The sequence below is a fragment of the Tachypleus tridentatus genome, chromosome 8 (genome assembly GCF_004210375.1).
Source record: "Tachypleus tridentatus isolate NWPU-2018 chromosome 8, ASM421037v1, whole genome shotgun sequence".
Taxonomy (NCBI): Eukaryota; Metazoa; Arthropoda; class Merostomata; order Xiphosura; family Limulidae; genus Tachypleus; species Tachypleus tridentatus.
In genome coordinates, this window is record NC_134832.1 from 107,768,811 (window position 1) to 107,788,301 (window position 19,491).

General features: G+C 32.5%; 1 long non-coding RNA gene across 1 annotated transcript; it reads right to left on the reverse strand.

The window, feature by feature from the left end:
- Nucleotides 1–10,417: 10,417 nt before the first annotated feature.
- On the reverse strand, nt 10,418–14,913 carry LOC143223162 (uncharacterized). The gene is made up of 2 exons (XR_013012692.1): nt 14,475–14,913; nt 10,418–13,902 (listed from the first exon to the last, which is right to left on the reverse strand). It is a non-coding gene; the product is annotated as an uncharacterized LOC143223162 (long non-coding RNA).
- Nucleotides 14,914–19,491: the final 4,578 nt, after the last annotated feature.

Sequence of the window (19,491 nt, forward strand, 5' to 3'; positions counted from 1 at the left end):
TCAATTTCTGCTATCTAATTAAGATTATTCATGTCAGCAACGAATGCTGTTGATTGGTTGTCCTATCTTAGAGAGTATCTATAAGCTAACTACGCATGACTGTATCAGAATCTTAGGTTTCTGATGTGGTCAGTCGGCGTGAAGCATATTGTGGGCCCGGCATGGCCAAAGCGTGTTAAGGTGTTCGACTTATAATCCGAAAGTCGCGGGCTCGAATTCCGGTCGCACCAAACATGCTCGCCCTCCCAGCCGTGGGGGCGTTAAAATTTGACAGTCAATCCCACTATTCGTTGGTAAAAGAGTAGCCCAAGAGTTGGCGGTTGGTGGTGATGACTAGCTGCCTTCCCTCTGGTCTTACACTGCTAAATTAGGGACGGCACAGTGCAGCGGGCTAACAACCTACTCACTTACATACCTGTTGAAGAATCCGCAAGCTATTGCGGCCCTATGTTCCTTTATGGTATCAAATGGTGATAACTAACTAACTAACCACCTTTTTATGTGTTTTTTATTCCTTTTCTGAAGACATCTTGAAAGTTTGTTTATTTGCAATTTTAGGCTTGTTTATTTAAAAGTGTGAACTTTTTAGTAAATTTACTTCAAAATAGTGCTTTTTTCCCAAGAGTTGGTGGTAGGTGGTAATGACTAGCTGCCTTCCCTCTAGTCTTACACTACTAAATTAGAGACGGCTAGCACAGATAGCTCTCGAGTAGCTTTGTACGAAATTCAAAAACAAACAAACAAACAAACAAAAAACAAATTATATGGTAATTATGACAGTTACAGTTTCGTCATCAAATCTAAATGTAGAAGTGTAAATGAGTGCAAATGCTGTATGATAATATTTGATCTGTTATTGTGTATGAATTATGCAAATGCTATCTCTACATATACTTACTTTTTGAAAAATAAAAAAAAAGAATTACCATTTTCATTAAGTAATATAATTAATAGTACAAGAAGAAATCCTCAAATCATAGGACATTTGAAATTCTTTTTCGTAGAACTAAGGATAATTATTCTCTTATAGAATTTTTTTTTCTATTAACTATAATTTTTTGCACAAGCAATACCAAGAATGGGACGCACGTATACCCGACTGAATTTTATTATTTATCAGGGACATTGCTAGCCTACCCTGGTATTAAAATTCTTTCAGGCAAGGTTAGAGTAAATTAATCTTTCAAACGTTGCACATGGTCAGATGCATCAAACGAAAGGATTTGACCTCATGAGTCTGAAACTACAATTAGATTTCAAATCGGTCAAGAGATAGCGGAGCTGTAAACTAAAAGTTGAGATTTGAAAAAAAAACACGAAAAAGAACAATAAGAGATAACCTTCTATGAGTCCCGATGTAATTAGTTTTTTGAGATCAGATTATATTTCCCTGAGACTATTACTTATCTACTGCATAGAAATTTTGAATAAGAGATATTTGTAATTGTTTCTTCCAAAATTATGCATTCTGTTTCCTGAAGTTATTTTTTCGCTGTTAGGAAACAAACATAAGACCTCTGTTCTTATGACAGTCACATGTGAGGTTATACACATAAATTAGAAATAAAAAAAAGCGCTTTTGATACAGGACCACTTACTTTTCTGTTCACACTCAAAATGTAAAAAAGGATATCAAAAATTGAAACGTATAATGAACTACAGATACGTAGTTTGATCGTTTTTAATACATGATCATAGAAACTCATGTTATCAAACGCAGGTACGTCTTCGAGTCATAGTTATAAGCTATATAATCTGTAAATAAGTACTAGTACAGAGAAATTGTCTCAACAAAGCATATATCTATTTCGAAATATATTATACCAAAAAATACCCTGTTATACAAAACAGGTGTATATATGCGTGTTTTGACGAACAGATGTTCAAAACAGCTAATAATGTAACCACATTCAAACAGTTAGTATTGACGTATTGTTTTCATTTGAAATGAGCTCAAACAACTAAACGTTAGCCTCTGATATTTTCATTATGTGTTGGTGTCCTACGCTTGACAGACTTTTCCAGGCCTCCAGCACCATGAGGTTGTTGTTGTTTTGAATTAAGCCCATAGCTACACAATGGGCTATCTATGTTCTGCCCACCACGGGTATCGAAACCCGGTTTTTAGCGTTCTGTGCCCGTAGACATACCGCTGATCCACTGGGAAGACACTATGAGGTTTAGCACTACACAACTTTTCGTTAACGATCTCTTAATGTATTATGCAATGTCTACATTCAACTGTGTTCTCCATATTTAAAATGAACTATTCGTGTTGTAAAACTTTTACAAAAATTGTGATATGAATATAACAAAATGCGATGTTCAATAGGGTTCTGTACTTGGACCTTTTTTCTTTATAATGTGTATGAGAGATTGATGTGACCTAGATTTAAATTGAAACTTACCATATTCACTGATGATGCATAATTAAAACCCAGCCTTGCTATTATACTAGAAATAGAATTTCAAATTAAGAATAGTTTCCTAAATGAAGGATACGTTTAAACCAAATTCAATATTTATATAACTAGAAAGAAAAAAATTATTAAATTAAAACAGAAAATATTACAAATAAAAAATTTGGCTGCAGATTCATACTAATAGTACAAAAATAATAATAATTGGTAATTGTGACAAATATATGTTATAAAACGCTTAAGGTTACAAATTGATAACAAAGTGATTTATGGTAAAAAAAACAACTAGAGCTTATTTCATTAAAAGTTAGTTGTTCAGATGTTAACAGTGTTTAAATTCTAGTTGATGGAGTCAAGAATTAATTGTGAAATGTTATATACAAAATACTTTATGTAAGAATTTTTTCGTAAATTATTTTTTCTTAAAACGTAACATTCCAAACACATAATTCATTACGGCATGAAACTTATATGTCGTTAACGTGTTGAATCTATTCTATAAAGTTACTCACCATTGTATATGAATTGTTAATTCTTATTTTGTTTTTAAAACTGAAATAACTTTAAAAATTTTTTTCGTTTATTTAAACATTCAATTCGTCACATATTTTAAGTTATCATAAAATAAGTAAACTCAAGTATACAAAGCCATCCACTTCAATTTCGTTTATGACTTACTCCTAAAATGATAAATATCTTAATATAATACATTTTTGTGAGAAAGATAAACTGAAAAAATTATCTGGAAAATATATTTAGGTTTAGTCCACATAAAATACTGTAGATGGCAGCTAGCTCAAATGCTCAGGTTGACGTCAAATGCATAGATGGTGTCTGAATGTTTGCACTTAACAAAGAGTTCCGTACTTCTGCAGACGATCATTATACAGATAAATCACTTTTTAATTTATAATTGTGTATGCATTCATTATGATACGTTCATATTAGTATAAATTCATAGTGTTTAATATATTTTATTTTAATAATATCTGGAAAGAAAAGTCAAATATTTATAATGATTATGTAGTATTAAGACAATTAAAGTTTTGCCATTAAATATAAATGAACAAGTGTAAATGGGTGCAAATGCTGTATGATAATATTTTATCTGTTATTGTGTATGAATAATGCAAATGGTATCTCTAAATTTATTTACTCTTTAAAAAAAACGTTTCTTTACCATTCAGCTACATATATATTCTTGAGCACAAGCAATATCTAGCACACTTTTTGCACACAGTAATAAAAGAAAAGTACGTTTCCAACGTCCGTCTTTCATTTTATCGAAGCTTAAAAGTATTACATCTACATTGAAAACCTACGGCTATGTTATTTATCCAATAATTTTTACAAAATTATTTAGTACAAACAATTTAGTTTGATTACCATTTTCATTACATAATATAAATAATATTAATACAAGAAGAAATATACAGCGATTGAACATTTTTTACGTAGAATTTGGGGTAAGTTGTTCTTTAATAATTTTTTTTTCTGTTAACTGTAATATTTTGCACAACTAATACCAAGATTTGGACGCACGTATACCCGATTGAATTTTATCATTTTTCAGTATCACTGCCAGCATATCATGGAATTAAAATTCTTTTAGGCAAAGTGTACCCTTGCGTATGTCAAGAAGCTCATGGTGTATATCATTCTGGCATAAAAAGCTCCGTATTTTAGAACAATAGGTGAGCAAGAAAGTAACATCAACAGAACACTTTTTGTTGCTCAAATATTGGCGATAAGCGTAATTACGAGGTACTTTCTTTGTAGTTTATCAGATCGTAATAGAGACAACTAGACTCATATATCCCTCGTGAATAAAACATAACTTTAAATAGATAAATCAGTTAATACAATGTAAGCACAATTGTAAGATATAATTCAGGATGAAATAGTTTAGTTCAACTACTTTTATTTCATTTTCACATTTCTATGCAACGTCCAGTTTTTCCATGAGCCTGTAAAAACTGGGAGGTGTTCCGCGGGTTTGTGAGCTTCTCCTTTCCAATATCACAGATGAATTGTATAATGAATATTTCATATTTTAAGTATGAAACAAATAAAAAATATAGTGAAAGAGATTAATGATGTTTACACAGGGAATAGAATTTTCGGATTCGTTTTTCTTCTTAGGGTAAAAGTCAAAATGAGTGATCCGTTAAGACGTTTCGACTATTACAACATTAAACGTAATGATCAACACAAAGTTTGTAACGTGTTTTTGTAGAAAAATCATTTGTCTAGATTGTCTAGATATTGAGTATAGTTTCAGTATAGTGGTGAAATTTTTTCATTCAATAAAACTTCACTGAGAAGAATTAAGTTTCTGCTTGCCAAAGCTTCTGAAATCATGCATCACGTATTTTTAGCTACAAAAACATGTTTGTAGAGGAATGTGTTGATATATGAAGAGAAGCACGTAAATTTTGTCGTGTATAAACAAAGTTTTCAAAAACGAGAGTAATGTGTACTTTTATATAATTATAGATTTATTTCTATTATTTACTTCACTTGTTTCATCGTTAACATCGGCCATGGTTTTACTTGAAAATCATAAGTATTTAAAATGACACTTGGGAAAAAAGAAATTATCTCCTACAAGAGAGTGTGTTGTAAGGTGCATGTAACCAGGAAAGGTGACATTGCAACAAAATATACCTCGTTGGTATGGATGCGCAAAATATAACATCATACGATTGCATCATCGTTATATTTTTCACTTCTGGATATAAATACTTGAACAACAGTTGTCTTGCAGGTTCTTCTTACGTATTTTTAGTAAGAAATAGAACATTTATTGATAAAACATTTCACCATTAGTTGTTTTAAATTTTACTTGTAAAACCGTGTTGTGTGATTGTTTTATTACTTTAAATTTTTGTTTATATGTTTTATGGTAATTCCTGTATACTGAATCTGAAAATGATATCCATTTTTCTCATCACGTACAGATTTTACACAAAACATCATACGAACGTTTATATAGGTGTATCACTTTAATTGAAATCGGATCACATAAGAAACGTGTTGAAAATAAGAAAAGGTTCATTGTGTTTAACGAAATAATAATTTATTCTAAGTGAGGGTTTTGTCTTCCCGATTTGAAACATATTTTTACGTGACAGAAAAATTTAATATTATTTTCGAAATCTGCATTGTAGGCCTATGTAATTAATCAGTTTTATTTTCATGTTCGTGAAGTTAAAGAATGTTTTTTAATATCAAAATTATAGATTTCGCTTTCATATATTAATTGAGTTTTACGTATTTCATAATATAATACCAAAACGACTTCACGAAACATTTGAATTTTATACGTTATTTCGTTAGGTTCATTCTTTTTGCTTCCGTAATCAATATAAAACATAACATATTTTCTTCTTTACAAATCATTAACGTGTATTTATAGAATTCTCTTTCTCAATAGGTGTATGGTATATAAATTAAAAATAGTAGTATATTATACTTTCATTAGACTACATACAGAATTCAACTTGTTTCAAGTGAAGTTCATAGATTTCATTTATTGATTTAATTGAATAATACGTGTTATACAAAGTCGGGTGGTATTTCTGCATGAAGATGGTTTTTGTTACACATCCTACACACAGTAAGTAGTATATGATTGTGGATTTTAACTTCTGTATTTGATTTAAATGTCACACTTTTTTACATTTTCAAATTATTATATGCAAAACACTTACCACTAAATCACTAGTTTAAATTTCTATAATATAATATAATATATAACGCCAATTCACCTTTAAAAGCATGCTTATTTAAATATCTAAATCATATAAAAGCAGATTTCATATTTAATTTAATAAGTTCATTTATTTCACTAAAGTTTAGTTTTTATATAATGAGTGTGTTAAACTATTACAATTATAAGAAAGTACATTATTATATTTCTGCAGAAATTTTCAGAAATTACATAATGCTGTTTTAAACCAATAGCATATAAGTGTTCTTTCCATTACTATTTGTGGGTTATTAATCTTGAACATAACTGAAACAAGTAATTTCCAAACAGTGTGGATACTTCAACCCTATTAGATATTTACTCGGAGTCATCTCGAATCTTCACTATATTTTTAGTTTTTACTGAATTTAAAAGCCAGTAAACCTAAGTTATTATTTCATTTACTTTTCATAGTGATGCAAAACACTGAATAGCTAGCTATTCAAGGTCTTCATGTTTGTAACATCTGAGGGGAAATGTTAAATATGAACATTTCAGTTAGTACACAATTCATATATACTTTCTATTCAATTAGACTTCAGGCATTTATTTTTTGTGTTTTTAATAAATTTGCTTAATCGTGTAACACAAGTTTATGTATAAATGTTATCACCTATGTCTAAAAGAAAATCGGATGGTCTAAATAAGACTGTGGTTACACCTTTTGAGACATTGATTAACATAACTTCAAGAGCTATTATGATCTTAGATTAACTTTTCTGATTTATAGATAACGATTCATAGAAAACTTACAACAATTATCAGGCATCAGAGTAATGCTGATGTCCGCTGAAGAAATTAGAAGTGAGAAAACGTTTCATTAGAAAATGTGATATGTGCAATCAAAGATTTCTCTTTCTCAGATTGTAATTGTTCTAAAAAGGCCTTTCAAATGTTGATGGTTTAAACAGTCTTTTTCTTCGGATGAATATCTGAATGAATCATCATTTCAAAAACATCAAGTTGATATAATACTATATATACCTGCAGCTAAGTGTAATAACATCTGTGGTATTTCCAAGTGTTCTAGCATGTAACTAATCACTTGAAATAAATCACTGTGAACAACAAATGAGAGAAATTCCCTGAAAAGATTTCACCTAAAATGATAATACAATATTTGTTCATTTAAAAAACTAATAAAACATCCCACGCACTGGAAGACAATAAATTATTAACTAACCGCGTCGAGCTAGAGACTTGAACAACAGATCTTTTGACCCTCTCCTTGTGATCTGTCATTAGATTATCTTATTAAAAATAACTTTTCGAATTTCGAAAATTTTAGGGAACTCATACGTTTAGAAAATTTCTAATCCTGATAGCAACGTCCTGTTAAAGTACGAAAAATATCCTATTCACCTGTTATTTTGCTGATTGTTTAAATGTGTTTTCAATCTATCAGTATAAACGATTCTTGACAAAGTGTTTTATCACTGTATATTATTTCATTGGATTAATCTTGTGAGATTTTAGTTCACAGGCTCGTAAAACTAGTTTAAAGAGTATTTTAAATTTCGAAACAGAAATTTTCCTACACACAATTATTGAGGTTTTGAAACAATATTATGGTAATATGGAATGCAGTATGTTCTACCTCACTTATACTTTGTACGAAAGTCAATGAAATATATTAGTCTTTCTTTTATGAGTTACAAATCACCGTTCTGTTGAAATCTAACAGTTTCTTGTTTATATGCATTGTAAAAAGATAGAACTTTTATATGAAACATAATTTATCATGTTACTTTGTACCTTTCTACTTCTTGTCCATATCGCTGCTTATTCACTCCAGTGTAGTGTGTAAAATTTGTGATGTACTTTATAAACGAAGACGTTAGTACACAGTTCTTGTTTTTTATGAGTTCATCGTCATTTATATCATTAACATTTTACAATCACTACTTTACAAAATTAAACTGTCTGTTTTACAGTAATCAGATATGAATTCATACAAGACAAGTTTATAGATATTCGGAAAACATAGCTGATGCTAATCTTAAGTTGATAACTCACAAACAAAATATAAATTAATTCCACGCTGTACAGATAAAATATCAATAAATATCAGATAGTTACGTGTCTCACTTAATCTTTTATGATGCATTACACCCAGGAATATCAGTCTCTAACAAATATGTTTCAACGTTCAATACAAGTTTCTATATATCGAATATGAAACCATATTTCATCATGACCCAATACGCATTAATCAGATATCTTTGACATATGCAAGCATCACAGACTAAACAACTATCACACGTATTGAAACACTTAGCAACAAAACTTCCAGAAACTGATACACGAATTTACTGTTTGTAGAAACTAAATACCTTCTAGCTTATAAAAATATTGATCAGCAGCCAAATGTAATAATACATGTGGTTATCCTTGTTCTAGTGTGTGATTAGTCAAATATATTAATAGAAAGTCTCTTGATTTTGAAAATTCTACAAAAAGTATCATCTACTTGAAATTCGTAACTGATTTGGCTATTCCCGTCGTGCAGAGATTTCATACATTAGTTCTTTCGATTCTTACCTTAGCTTAATTTGCTACGTTCAATATTCTTCAGTTATGTCGCAAACGTGACAGCTATCACACATCCTTGAAGGTAGCAAAAGACGAGTACCAGACGGTACTTCTTTATTAACCTTATGTCGTCTTATTTGTTGACTTGTATTCAAAAGTTTTTCAGCTACTATATTATGAATTTATGTTATTATGTTTCATATCAAATTGTAGATTATAATTCAAATTTTCATATTATACATTATTTAATTTTTAATTTAAAAGTGACTATTTAAAAACATACATAAACTTTGATTTTTGTGTGTTATATGGTATGTTAAATGCAGCCCTGGTTAAAATTAAATGTTTGTGAGGTTAAAAACAAAATTTATAGTTCTCTATGAATTAGGAACTCAAATTACCGATACTTAAGAAATAGAATACAGAATTAAACCTCCTATCTTTTCTATATTATGAGATATCACTCATGTTATGAATCAAATACAGTGCTCCCTTCCCCCGCTTACATAATTCGATTTTTTGGAACGATCCCTCATACACACTTAATTCTATATATGAGATGTGAATAATCAATGGAAAGCTTATAATGTTCCATCCATTTTCAAATATAGCAGTGTGGTATCTTTCTTTCGAGATAAGCCTTCTAGCGTGTTAGAAATTTCACTTGTTTTACCCAAATACAGCTCCATCGCTAAACTTGATAAATGATAACGTACTTCTATGATATCAACATGGTAATTTACCAATTTTTGATTATTCAAATGTGTATATAAAACCTAAAAAAATATTTTGTTACATATCCTGAGCAATGCTCGACCAACAAACCCAGTTTTATTAATCTCAAAATTAAACGAGTGAAAAAAAGAGAATTATCTCTTTTAAAGAGTTATAAGGCCCTTTGTTCTTGACATAAAATTATAGTTCTGTGTGTTCCGGAAATTCAATGAGACATTATCAACGCATCCCCGTCGCACCTAACATGCTCGCCTTTAAGCAGTGGTGGTGTTATAAACTGGCGGTTTATCCCATGATTCGTTGATAAAAGAGTAGCCCAAGAGTTGTCGGTTTGTGTTGATGACAATCTGCCTTCACTCTCGTCTTACACTGCTTATTTACCAATTATTTGTATAACTTTCCACTCAATTAAAGTTCTTCTGAAGGATCTCAATGTGCCAAATACATCAAGACATACGGAAGAGCTTAAATGTATCATTAAGGTTCAATAACTTATTGATTAAACGTATAACGAATTATTAAAGAAATTTATGTTATGCTGTTTAACAAAGAAATGTGGTTACAGGGGTTCAACAAAAAATCAGTTAGTGCATAATTAATGCGCCAAGATTTATTTATGGGAACAGAAATACGTTAATTCCAACGTCGAGCGTGACATTAGGTGTTTGTTAAAAACAGTTATTGTGGTTTTCCTTATAAATGGCCCGGCATGGCCAGACGTGCGATTCGCAAACTTAGGGTCGAGGGTTTGCATCCCGGTTGTACCAAAAATGTTCGCCCTTTCAGCCGTGGGAGCGTTATAATTTGAAGGGTCAATCCCACTATTCGTTGGTGAAGGAGTAGCCCAAGAGTTGGCGGTGGGTGGTGATGACTAGCTGCCTTCCTTCTAGACTTACACAACCAAATTAGGGACGGCTAGCACAGATAGCCCTCGAGTAGCTTTGTGCAAAATTAAAAACAAACAAACTTTATAAATTCAATGTTAAATAATAAAAAAGTATATTTCGTAATAGGTATTTCAACTACAGAACATAAAAGCAAATATTTCACAACTTCTAATTAGATTTTTTATTAACACAATTTTTGAAGATCTCTGAATAATGCATACCTAAAATAAGAATTAACACAAGCTGTCAAAATTAACCGTTTCCCTTTTATGAATTTTAATGAATGCCACTATATAGTGGAGAACCTGAAACGTAAAGAATATTTACTACAGTAATTAGTAAATCACGTTTTGTCTTAAGAATACAATTAAGTTATCACTCATTTTATCATTCAGTGCTACTGCAAATACATAATTATTAAATTTATTTTGCCATAAATATCTGGATCATGTTTTATTATTTTAAAGGATGTTCACTTTTCTTTCACAGTAAAAGTAAAACTGTCTTTTAGTCCGTTATCAGAGGTTCCTACATTCTCACTGGAGTACTTGCAACCTGATCGATTTACAAAATAGTTTAGAAAACATCTTTTGAGCATCATAGAACAAGAAAAAAAAAACAGGATGAACCAATAATGGAAAACTAAATGTGAAATCTCTAAAACTAATCATAATAATTGAAAAAAACACAAGTACAGACCCAAAATATGAGTTAACCTCTCCTGATTCTCCCATGATGAAAACTTGTGCCAAATAGCTAATTGGAATACCTGCAGAAAAAATAATACTTCCTGGACCAGGTTGTACCTCCCGAAGTCCTAAGTTTAGGTTTAAGAAGATGAATACTCCTAACATAGCTACTATAACTAAATAGACATTGTTGTTTGAACACTTCCAGAAGTTAGGAACATATCCTGTGTGAAATACCGTTATAATCCAAGTAGAAATGACAAAGTACCGTGTACAAAGGGAGCACTGAAAAAGGAAGATGGGAAAAAAGGTGAGTGAGAAGGAAAGCAAACGATACATATATAGCGACACTAAGAGCAACCACAATGCCAAGATATCTCGAGGTGGAATTTATGATGGTATTGTTTTTTTTTTCCAAAAAAATAAATGTAGTGTTAAAAATTAACAATTCACCCAGTAAACAGCAAAATACTGCAAGTATATCAAAAACCTGACATTTAGTTCTAAGGAAACACATACTGAGAAGCATGGAAAACATTGAGTTGTAGTAAAAGAGGGCGGCTTGAAAATATGTGAGGACCCTCCTGAGAGTAATGTTTAAACAGTGCACTATGTAAGTGAGGTGAAGTAAAGCTTTTTTACCTCATGTTTATTTGTAGTCATTGTAGTTTACTTTAATATACGGTGAAGGGTCTGATTTCTGTGTTTGTGTAAGATATCCGACATATGTTTCAGCACCGTACTTTAAGAAAAAGAAATTGTGCTCTTTAAACAAGAAAAGAATATTCGAGCTTTGTATGTGCTTTATACATAAGTTGTAAACATAAACACTGGAGAAAGCTGGAGTAAAAAAAATTAAAGTTAATTCTGATTGCTATTTTATACGCTCTTATAACTCCAGTTTAGGTCAAACTTATCTACCACGTTTCCTTCTACACAATATTTTTTTAATTTATTGTACAAAGTGCTTGTCTATATTGTTTAGCGTTCCTATTACACATGGATTTATTGTCTTCAATAACGAGAAAAAATAACAAGACAGTTTAATCATAATTTTAGTCCTCCTCCCAGTGACACAGCGGCATATCTGTGTACTAGGAACGCCAAAAACTAGGCTTCAGCATCCATGATAAGGCAGAGCACAGATAACCTATTGAGTAACATTGTGTTTAACTTCAAATAAAAACAAAACAATCATAATGTAAAAGTCTTGATTATTCCTTTACGTGTTATTTAGTTCATTTCCCCCAAGTGGCTCGGCGGTATGTCTGCGGACTTACAACGGTAAAAAACCGGCTTTCGATACCCGTGTTGGGCAGAGCACAGAAAGCCAATTGAGTAGCTTTGTGCTTAATTCAAAACAACAACAGCAAAAATTTAGTTTTTTAATAAAAACAAACCAATAACGCTGATAACATACAGTTTCTTATAGCTATAATCAATATTAACTTATTGAGGAAAAAACATTTGTTATCTGAGCTCTATACATATAACAATTTTCACTATTCTTTTAGCTTTTAGTACAAACACGAACATCAGACCTTATGAACAGATTGGTTTTTTTTTTTAAATTTCGCACAAAGCTGCTCAAGGGCTATCTACGCTAACCGTTCCTAATTTAGCAGTGTAAGACGAGAAGGAAGGCAGTTAGTCATCACCATCCACCGATAACTCCTGGGCTACTCTTTTACCAACGAATAGTGAGATTTACCGTCACATTATAACGCCACTACGGCTAAAAGTGCCCGGATGGTTGGTGCGAAAGGGATTCGAATCCGCTACCCTTGGATGACCAGTTGAACGACTTAACCCACCTGGCCATGCCGGGCCCTTATGAACAGATAAAGATGATTTATTGTACAATGATTTGAGAACGTCGCATGAAAACAACAGTTCTGGAAATCAACAAAAAAAGTGAAAAACCACAACCAATGCAAAGTCACTGTGTGATGATATGTATCAGGACTGCTCTTTTGGACAATGTGTCTTATCTAGGTTGCGTGATAACATCGAAAACTGACTGCTTTTGGGAATAATATATAACATAACTTTCTTAATGCAAAATATACATACACTCTGCTCTCACATATGTGAACCTTTCGAGGATCTACTGCACACAAAATTATATATTCTGTAATTAATAGCATTGGACATGGAAATAATACGAATCAAAAGATATATGTAATAAGTCGTTCTTCAGCCACGGTAACTAAAATGTAACAAGGTCTTGCTTACAGATGAAAATTTTGAACTCAAAGGTTCGTGAAAAAGCCCACTACGTAAATGTGTTACATAATGACAAACTTTCTACTTGTAAAAACCGTGACAACAAGTAGAGATGCACAAAGGTAAATCTACCAGGCGTATTTTTGAGTCAAACATCGAATATTTCAAGCACTAAGAGAATGAATTGGATATTCATGCTATTCTATATGATATCACGCTGGTGAAGCTTAGAGATGTAAAATATACGAATTTTTGAATAATCGAAATTATGAAACTTACGGGTAAGTGGTTTTCTTTTATATGCTATTTTTAAAATGGAGCCTTTCCATTTCGCAACTATGCTGTTGGAAAATGTCACAAGAAACGATTGTCAGAATGAACATGACCGACAGTTCCTACATGGACTGTAACGATTGGTGAGACTCCAGAAATAATTTAACATGATTTATTCAACCTCTGTATGAGAGGAACGACAAATTTTATCAACAGTATTAGAAAATATGTACTGTTCTCTAATATTTATACCTGTAGTTCTGTCGTTTCATTCCGAAGCACACCCTACTTGCTCAGATGTTTGTGAGACATGGAAATTATAACTCTAAGATTCGGGAATCAATTTCTTTTGTTGGCGTAGCGCAGATGGCTCATTCTGCAACATTGTGCTGAAAATAAAACAAATGAATATATATTATATATTAATATTTTGGGAAATATTGCATAGTAGATTTCCCCGTACTAAAAAATACTAAAATGTTTCTAAACATCCAATACCCTTAAATAACACTACATTCTAAAAAACCTTATTTTATAAATAACATTATTATTTTTGTCACTTTTAAAATCTTTATAGTTTAGTATTGTAAATAAAGTTTAAGAAAACAACATTTTGATATTGTGTTGATCATAAGATCATTAAACAACAACGAGGTATGTAAATCTTGGCATGTATTTTAGAAAGAAATAGACTATATTACTGAAACAGAAAGATTATGATGCTATCAATAATGAATAGGCAAATCTTAAGTTTCTAGTAGACTACTACTGCAATAAAGTGTTTTTATATATATATAAGCATGTAGTAGATTGTACAGTGAGAATTAAAATATCTAAAAAACTTGATAACAGATAATAACTCCAAACGAAGCTGTATCGAAGTAACTGTTATAAACAAGCATGACGTTTAGTGTCATAAAAATATCTGATTTCCCATCTGCTTAAGAAAAAACAAACTCACCAAATTAGGATGTGCACAATTCTCGTCAGTGTATGCTCGTGAATTATATTATTCAATAATACCTTACAGTCTTCTTACAAACCAGTCTCGATTTACAAACCAGGATTGATAATATACAAGTGTGGAGCATGCGTGGAATGTTAAAGAAACAAACGTCACAATTTCACAACGAAGTGGTCGTACTGTGGTAACAAGAATATGTTTAAAACACTACTAAGCTATTATAATCGCCTAGGCTTGGTAACATATAAGATTTATGATTACATTGTCATCATAACGATTTTCATGATCCCCTTATAACACATGCCAAAATAATCTGTCTCTTTTGTCGAAATGCAGTTGTTCCCAAACTATCTGCGCTATCCGTCCCCAATTCAGCAGGGTAAGACTAGCGAAAGCAGCTAGTCATCATCATACACCCGTTAGTGAATACAGCAGATCGCCCTATGTGCCTTTGCTATAAGAAGAACACCCACACATACGTATATGTATAATATAACCAATTTTAACGCACGAGAACGCATGGCGTTATAAGTGGCACGCATGAACACAACTAAAAAAGAATTATAAACGTAAGCTTTATTTGTGTTACTGTAACATAAAAACTATTGAATAATTAATTTACGAAGCAATAATTTCATGTGAAATGTATTTAGTCCTAATTTTCTTCACTTGGGGGTTTTGATTGTATATTTGAAGGCCCACCTCAAAATATTGGATTATTTAAACATAAGACAATAAATCTGGTTTTTATCTTCAGTTCATTTCATTTTTTGTGTACTTGGGTAAAAAGAAGTTGAAAAAAAAATTTCCAACACCATAAACTTAGCTTAATATGTGATATTAAACTTTTATATTAGATATATCATGGTTTCTTTGTTCGTTTTGCATTTCTCTCATAGCTCACGAGGGCTATCTCCGCTCAGATATATCATATACAACAATATAAATAACGAAGATAAATATATGGAACAAACCAAACTTGAATACATTTACAGAATTTATACTTTAGATAATACAGATCATAATGTTTTGAAATCAACGATACTAGATATTACTCAACAGTTCTCTGAAGAGCACTAATAAGTTCGATGATTAACAGTATATCTATCTGTACTGTTTATTAGTAGCAATCAGTTTTTACAGTCACTAATTTTATGCTTTTGTGGATGCTATGATTGACTGGATACATTCTAAAATATAAGTTTGATAAGTGGATACTATGCTTTCCTAAATATATGCTTAACCAAATATTGAAAACAAGAAACTGTAACAATTTAGAACTTCTAACTGGAAGAATTAGTTACATTCATCTCAAGTACCAGCTTACCAATACCAACGGTATATTAATCCACATCAGGGGTGTGCAACAGGCGGCCCGCAACCCGGCCCGCCAAGCCATTTAGTGTGGCCCTAGTTGTTGTAATCTAACCATGTGGCCTGATCTGTAATCCAACGCAAATGGAATATTTTTAAAAGCATCGATCCTACGGGATTCCCAGGCTTCGACTCGACAAACTTCTAAAATTATCTTTGCTAGAGAGGAGCAGGCCGAATTCGATTGGTCGGCCTCCTTAGGGCATGAATAGGTGACGTGCACTAGCACTATTGTCTACGACTCAACGTCATATCCCGAACCTCGCCTTCGCCCGCTGGCGACAATTTTCCCTAACCTCTGCTGTCCGTCATTCATTATTGGTGAAACTTTTATTACCTTTTACAGTTACTACAAGAGATTGAAGGTAAATTGATTATTATTTAGCATATTGTTGTGACTTTACTGAATTTATTAAAATTTTTGCTTTCAGATGCATCTGATTCTATGTACAGTGTGACCTCGTTATTCGCGGGGTTACGTTCTTTACCCTCCGCGAATAGCGAAAACCGCGAATATTGGACGCAGTTTTAAAACGTATATGTATGCGATTATATACTATATGAAATGCTTCCCAAACACTAATGATACTTATACTCATTGATGCAGTAATAATGTAGCAATATTGCATACTGTTATGTATTTCACTAAATTGTACCGTGCGTTACCGGGCTGCGCTTTGCCGTTTGCGTTGTTAGGGAAGCTGAGGCAGTCAGCCAATAGCAGTCCAATCTTGTTTGGGGAAGACGACAATTGATAAAAATGGCTTGATTGAGTAAATACAACAGAAATCTCCTCGAAAAGCCCTTTCAGTCTCTGTGACCTACAAAAACGCAGTTCGCACATAACCCGCGAATATGCGGGGTCGCGAATGGCGAACCGCGAATAGGCGAGGTCACACTGTATTTTCCTATTCTCAATTAATTTAAGTACCGGAAGGCTATGATCGGGATGCCAATTTAGAAACATGTGTTTCTGTCCATAAGAGGTTCCATGTGTAAATAAATTCTATGTTTTTTTCTACTTTGCTATTTTCGTGAGAATAATTTTTGTTTTGATTTCAGGGCTAGTAATATGTCAGCAGTTAAGAAACGAAAAATTGATGATGAGGGAAGGTTATTCAACAGTGAATGGTGCACAAAATATCTTGTTGTCCCACATAATCAAGGTGTTGTCTGCCTCGTCTGTCAAACTACAATTGCAGTCATGAAAGAGTACAATATTAAGCGACATTACGCAACTAAGCACTCCTCCCAGTTTGATGAAATTGTTGGTCAGGCACGAAAGGACAAAATTGAACATTTAAAAACATCCATTGAAAAGCAACAAGGTGTTTTTACCACTTTCAAGAAAAATTCAGAACTGGTGACAAAACTGAGTTTTAAGCTTTGTGAATGTATGGCAGAAAGGGAAAGCCTTTCAGTGATGGAGAATTTATTAAAAGTTGTTTAACAATATTCACAGAATATGCATGTCCAGAGAAAAATATTTGGTGGAGCAAACTAGCCTTTCCCTTTTACTGTCTCACGCAGGACAAAAGATCTTTCAGAGGACATCAAAGAAACTTTGAAAGAGAGATTGAATTCGTGTGAAGCTTTCAGTCTGGCTTTGGATGAAAGCACTGATATCAATGACACATCCCAACTTGTCATTTTCATCAGAGCTGTTACTGCAGGCTTTGATGTTTTCGAAGAGTTTTTAGATATGGCAAGCCTTTCCTCCACAACCACAGGACAGGATATTTGTGAACAAGTGCTTAAGGTTGTAGAAAAGTTTGAACTGAATCCTTATAAATTATGTGGTGTTACAACAGATGGTGCTCCTTCCATGACAGGTAGGACAAATGGATTCACCAAGAAATTTCTAACTGCAATTGGAGCACAAGACGTAGTTGTAAGCTATTGCATTATTCACCAAGAGAGCTTGTGCACCAAAGTTCTGGATTTTGCAGAAGTCATGAAAAATGTCGTCCAATGCGTAAATTATATTCGAACACGAGGATTAAATCATCGACAATTTAAAACTTTTTTAGATGAGCTGGACAGTGAGTATTCAGATGTTTTGTACTTCTCTGCTGTACGTTGGCTTAGTAGAGCTGCTACTTTGAAGAGATGCTGGAATCTGCGAGAGGAGATTAAGTTCTTCATGGAGAGCAAACGTCAGAATGTGGACTTCTTGAGCAATGAGAACTGGCTGAATGACTTAGCATTCCTCACAGACATTACACAGCATCTGTCTGATTTAAACTTAAAACTACAAGGGAAAAGTCAACTTGTGAATAAGTTGTTTGAGCATATTTGTGCTTTTGAGAAGAAATTGGAACTTTTCCAGGTTCAGTTGAGAAGAGCCATATTGACCCATTTTACATGTCTTGCAACCAGGAAACTGGAATTTCCTAATCTGGATTGCACCAAATATGGAACCAGTGTACAAAAGCTGCGTGATGAGTTTGCAAACAGATTTCCAGATTTCAGACAAACTGAAATTAGATTGAAATTGTTCGCTCAACCTTTTGATTTGGCAGTGGAAGACAGTCCTGATGATTGCCAAATGGAACTCATTGAACTGCAGGCTGACATGGACACTAAAAGGAAATTCTCTGAAAACAGTTTGCTAGACTTTTACAAACTCTGTGTACGTGAAAAGTTTCCCAATTTGTCCCGTCATGCACAAAGAATTGCCTCCCTTTTTGGTAGCACCTACTGCTGTGAGCAATTTTTCTCCAAAATGAATCTAATCAAAACCAAATGTAGAAGTCAGCTGACTGATGAACATTTGACCAGTCAGTTAAGAGTGGCAACCACTTCTGTCAAAGCTGATATTGACAAGCTCTGCAAGGACTCTAAATTTCAAGTGTCGCACTAAAATGATCACTCATGCAAAAATATAAAATATTATTGCTTGCATTTTGAGAATTTTTTTAATTTATTGTGCATGTACACGAATAAGCTTGTTTTTTTAAGTGGCCCCGCTTGATTGATAAAGTTGGTTATATGGCCCACCGACGAAAAATGTTGCACACCCCTGATCTACATAGACCCGTCCTTACCCTGGATCGTCGAATAAATAAAATATAACACATACGTGCGTTCGTGCCATCTGTTGGTGTAATTCAATAATAGATATCTCTGCTTCAATATATTTGTTCCATTTAAGTGTTCTTAAAGTAGGTAGAAGGCGTAACTGTTTTTTAACACACAAAGAATATTTACCGAAAAATAAAGATTTACAAATTAAGAATTTATAGTCTTCCTACTTTCATATCTGATTAAAATGTTACAATAATATCTAATTTCTCAACTGTGCATCCAACTAAATTTTACCTCAAACGAAATAACCCTGAAAAAAGAAATGTTATTAATTGTCAAAGGTGGGACTAGAGAAGCATCGGCACCGGCAGGATAGGTTTTATCTTCATATAAGACAGTTTCTTATGTATTGTGTGACTTTTAGAATGGAATTACTTCACAACTGCTGGTAGTGGTAAATTTAAGGGAGAGTTTGATAATTATTGGGGAAAATAAAAGATGTCTTTCAGCGTTTCTTTTTCTAAGTTTTGTTTCGTGAATCGGACGGTTTAAAAGGACCAATATATCACTCTTTAAATGCTATGCTATATTTCAAAATATTGTTTAGAAACTT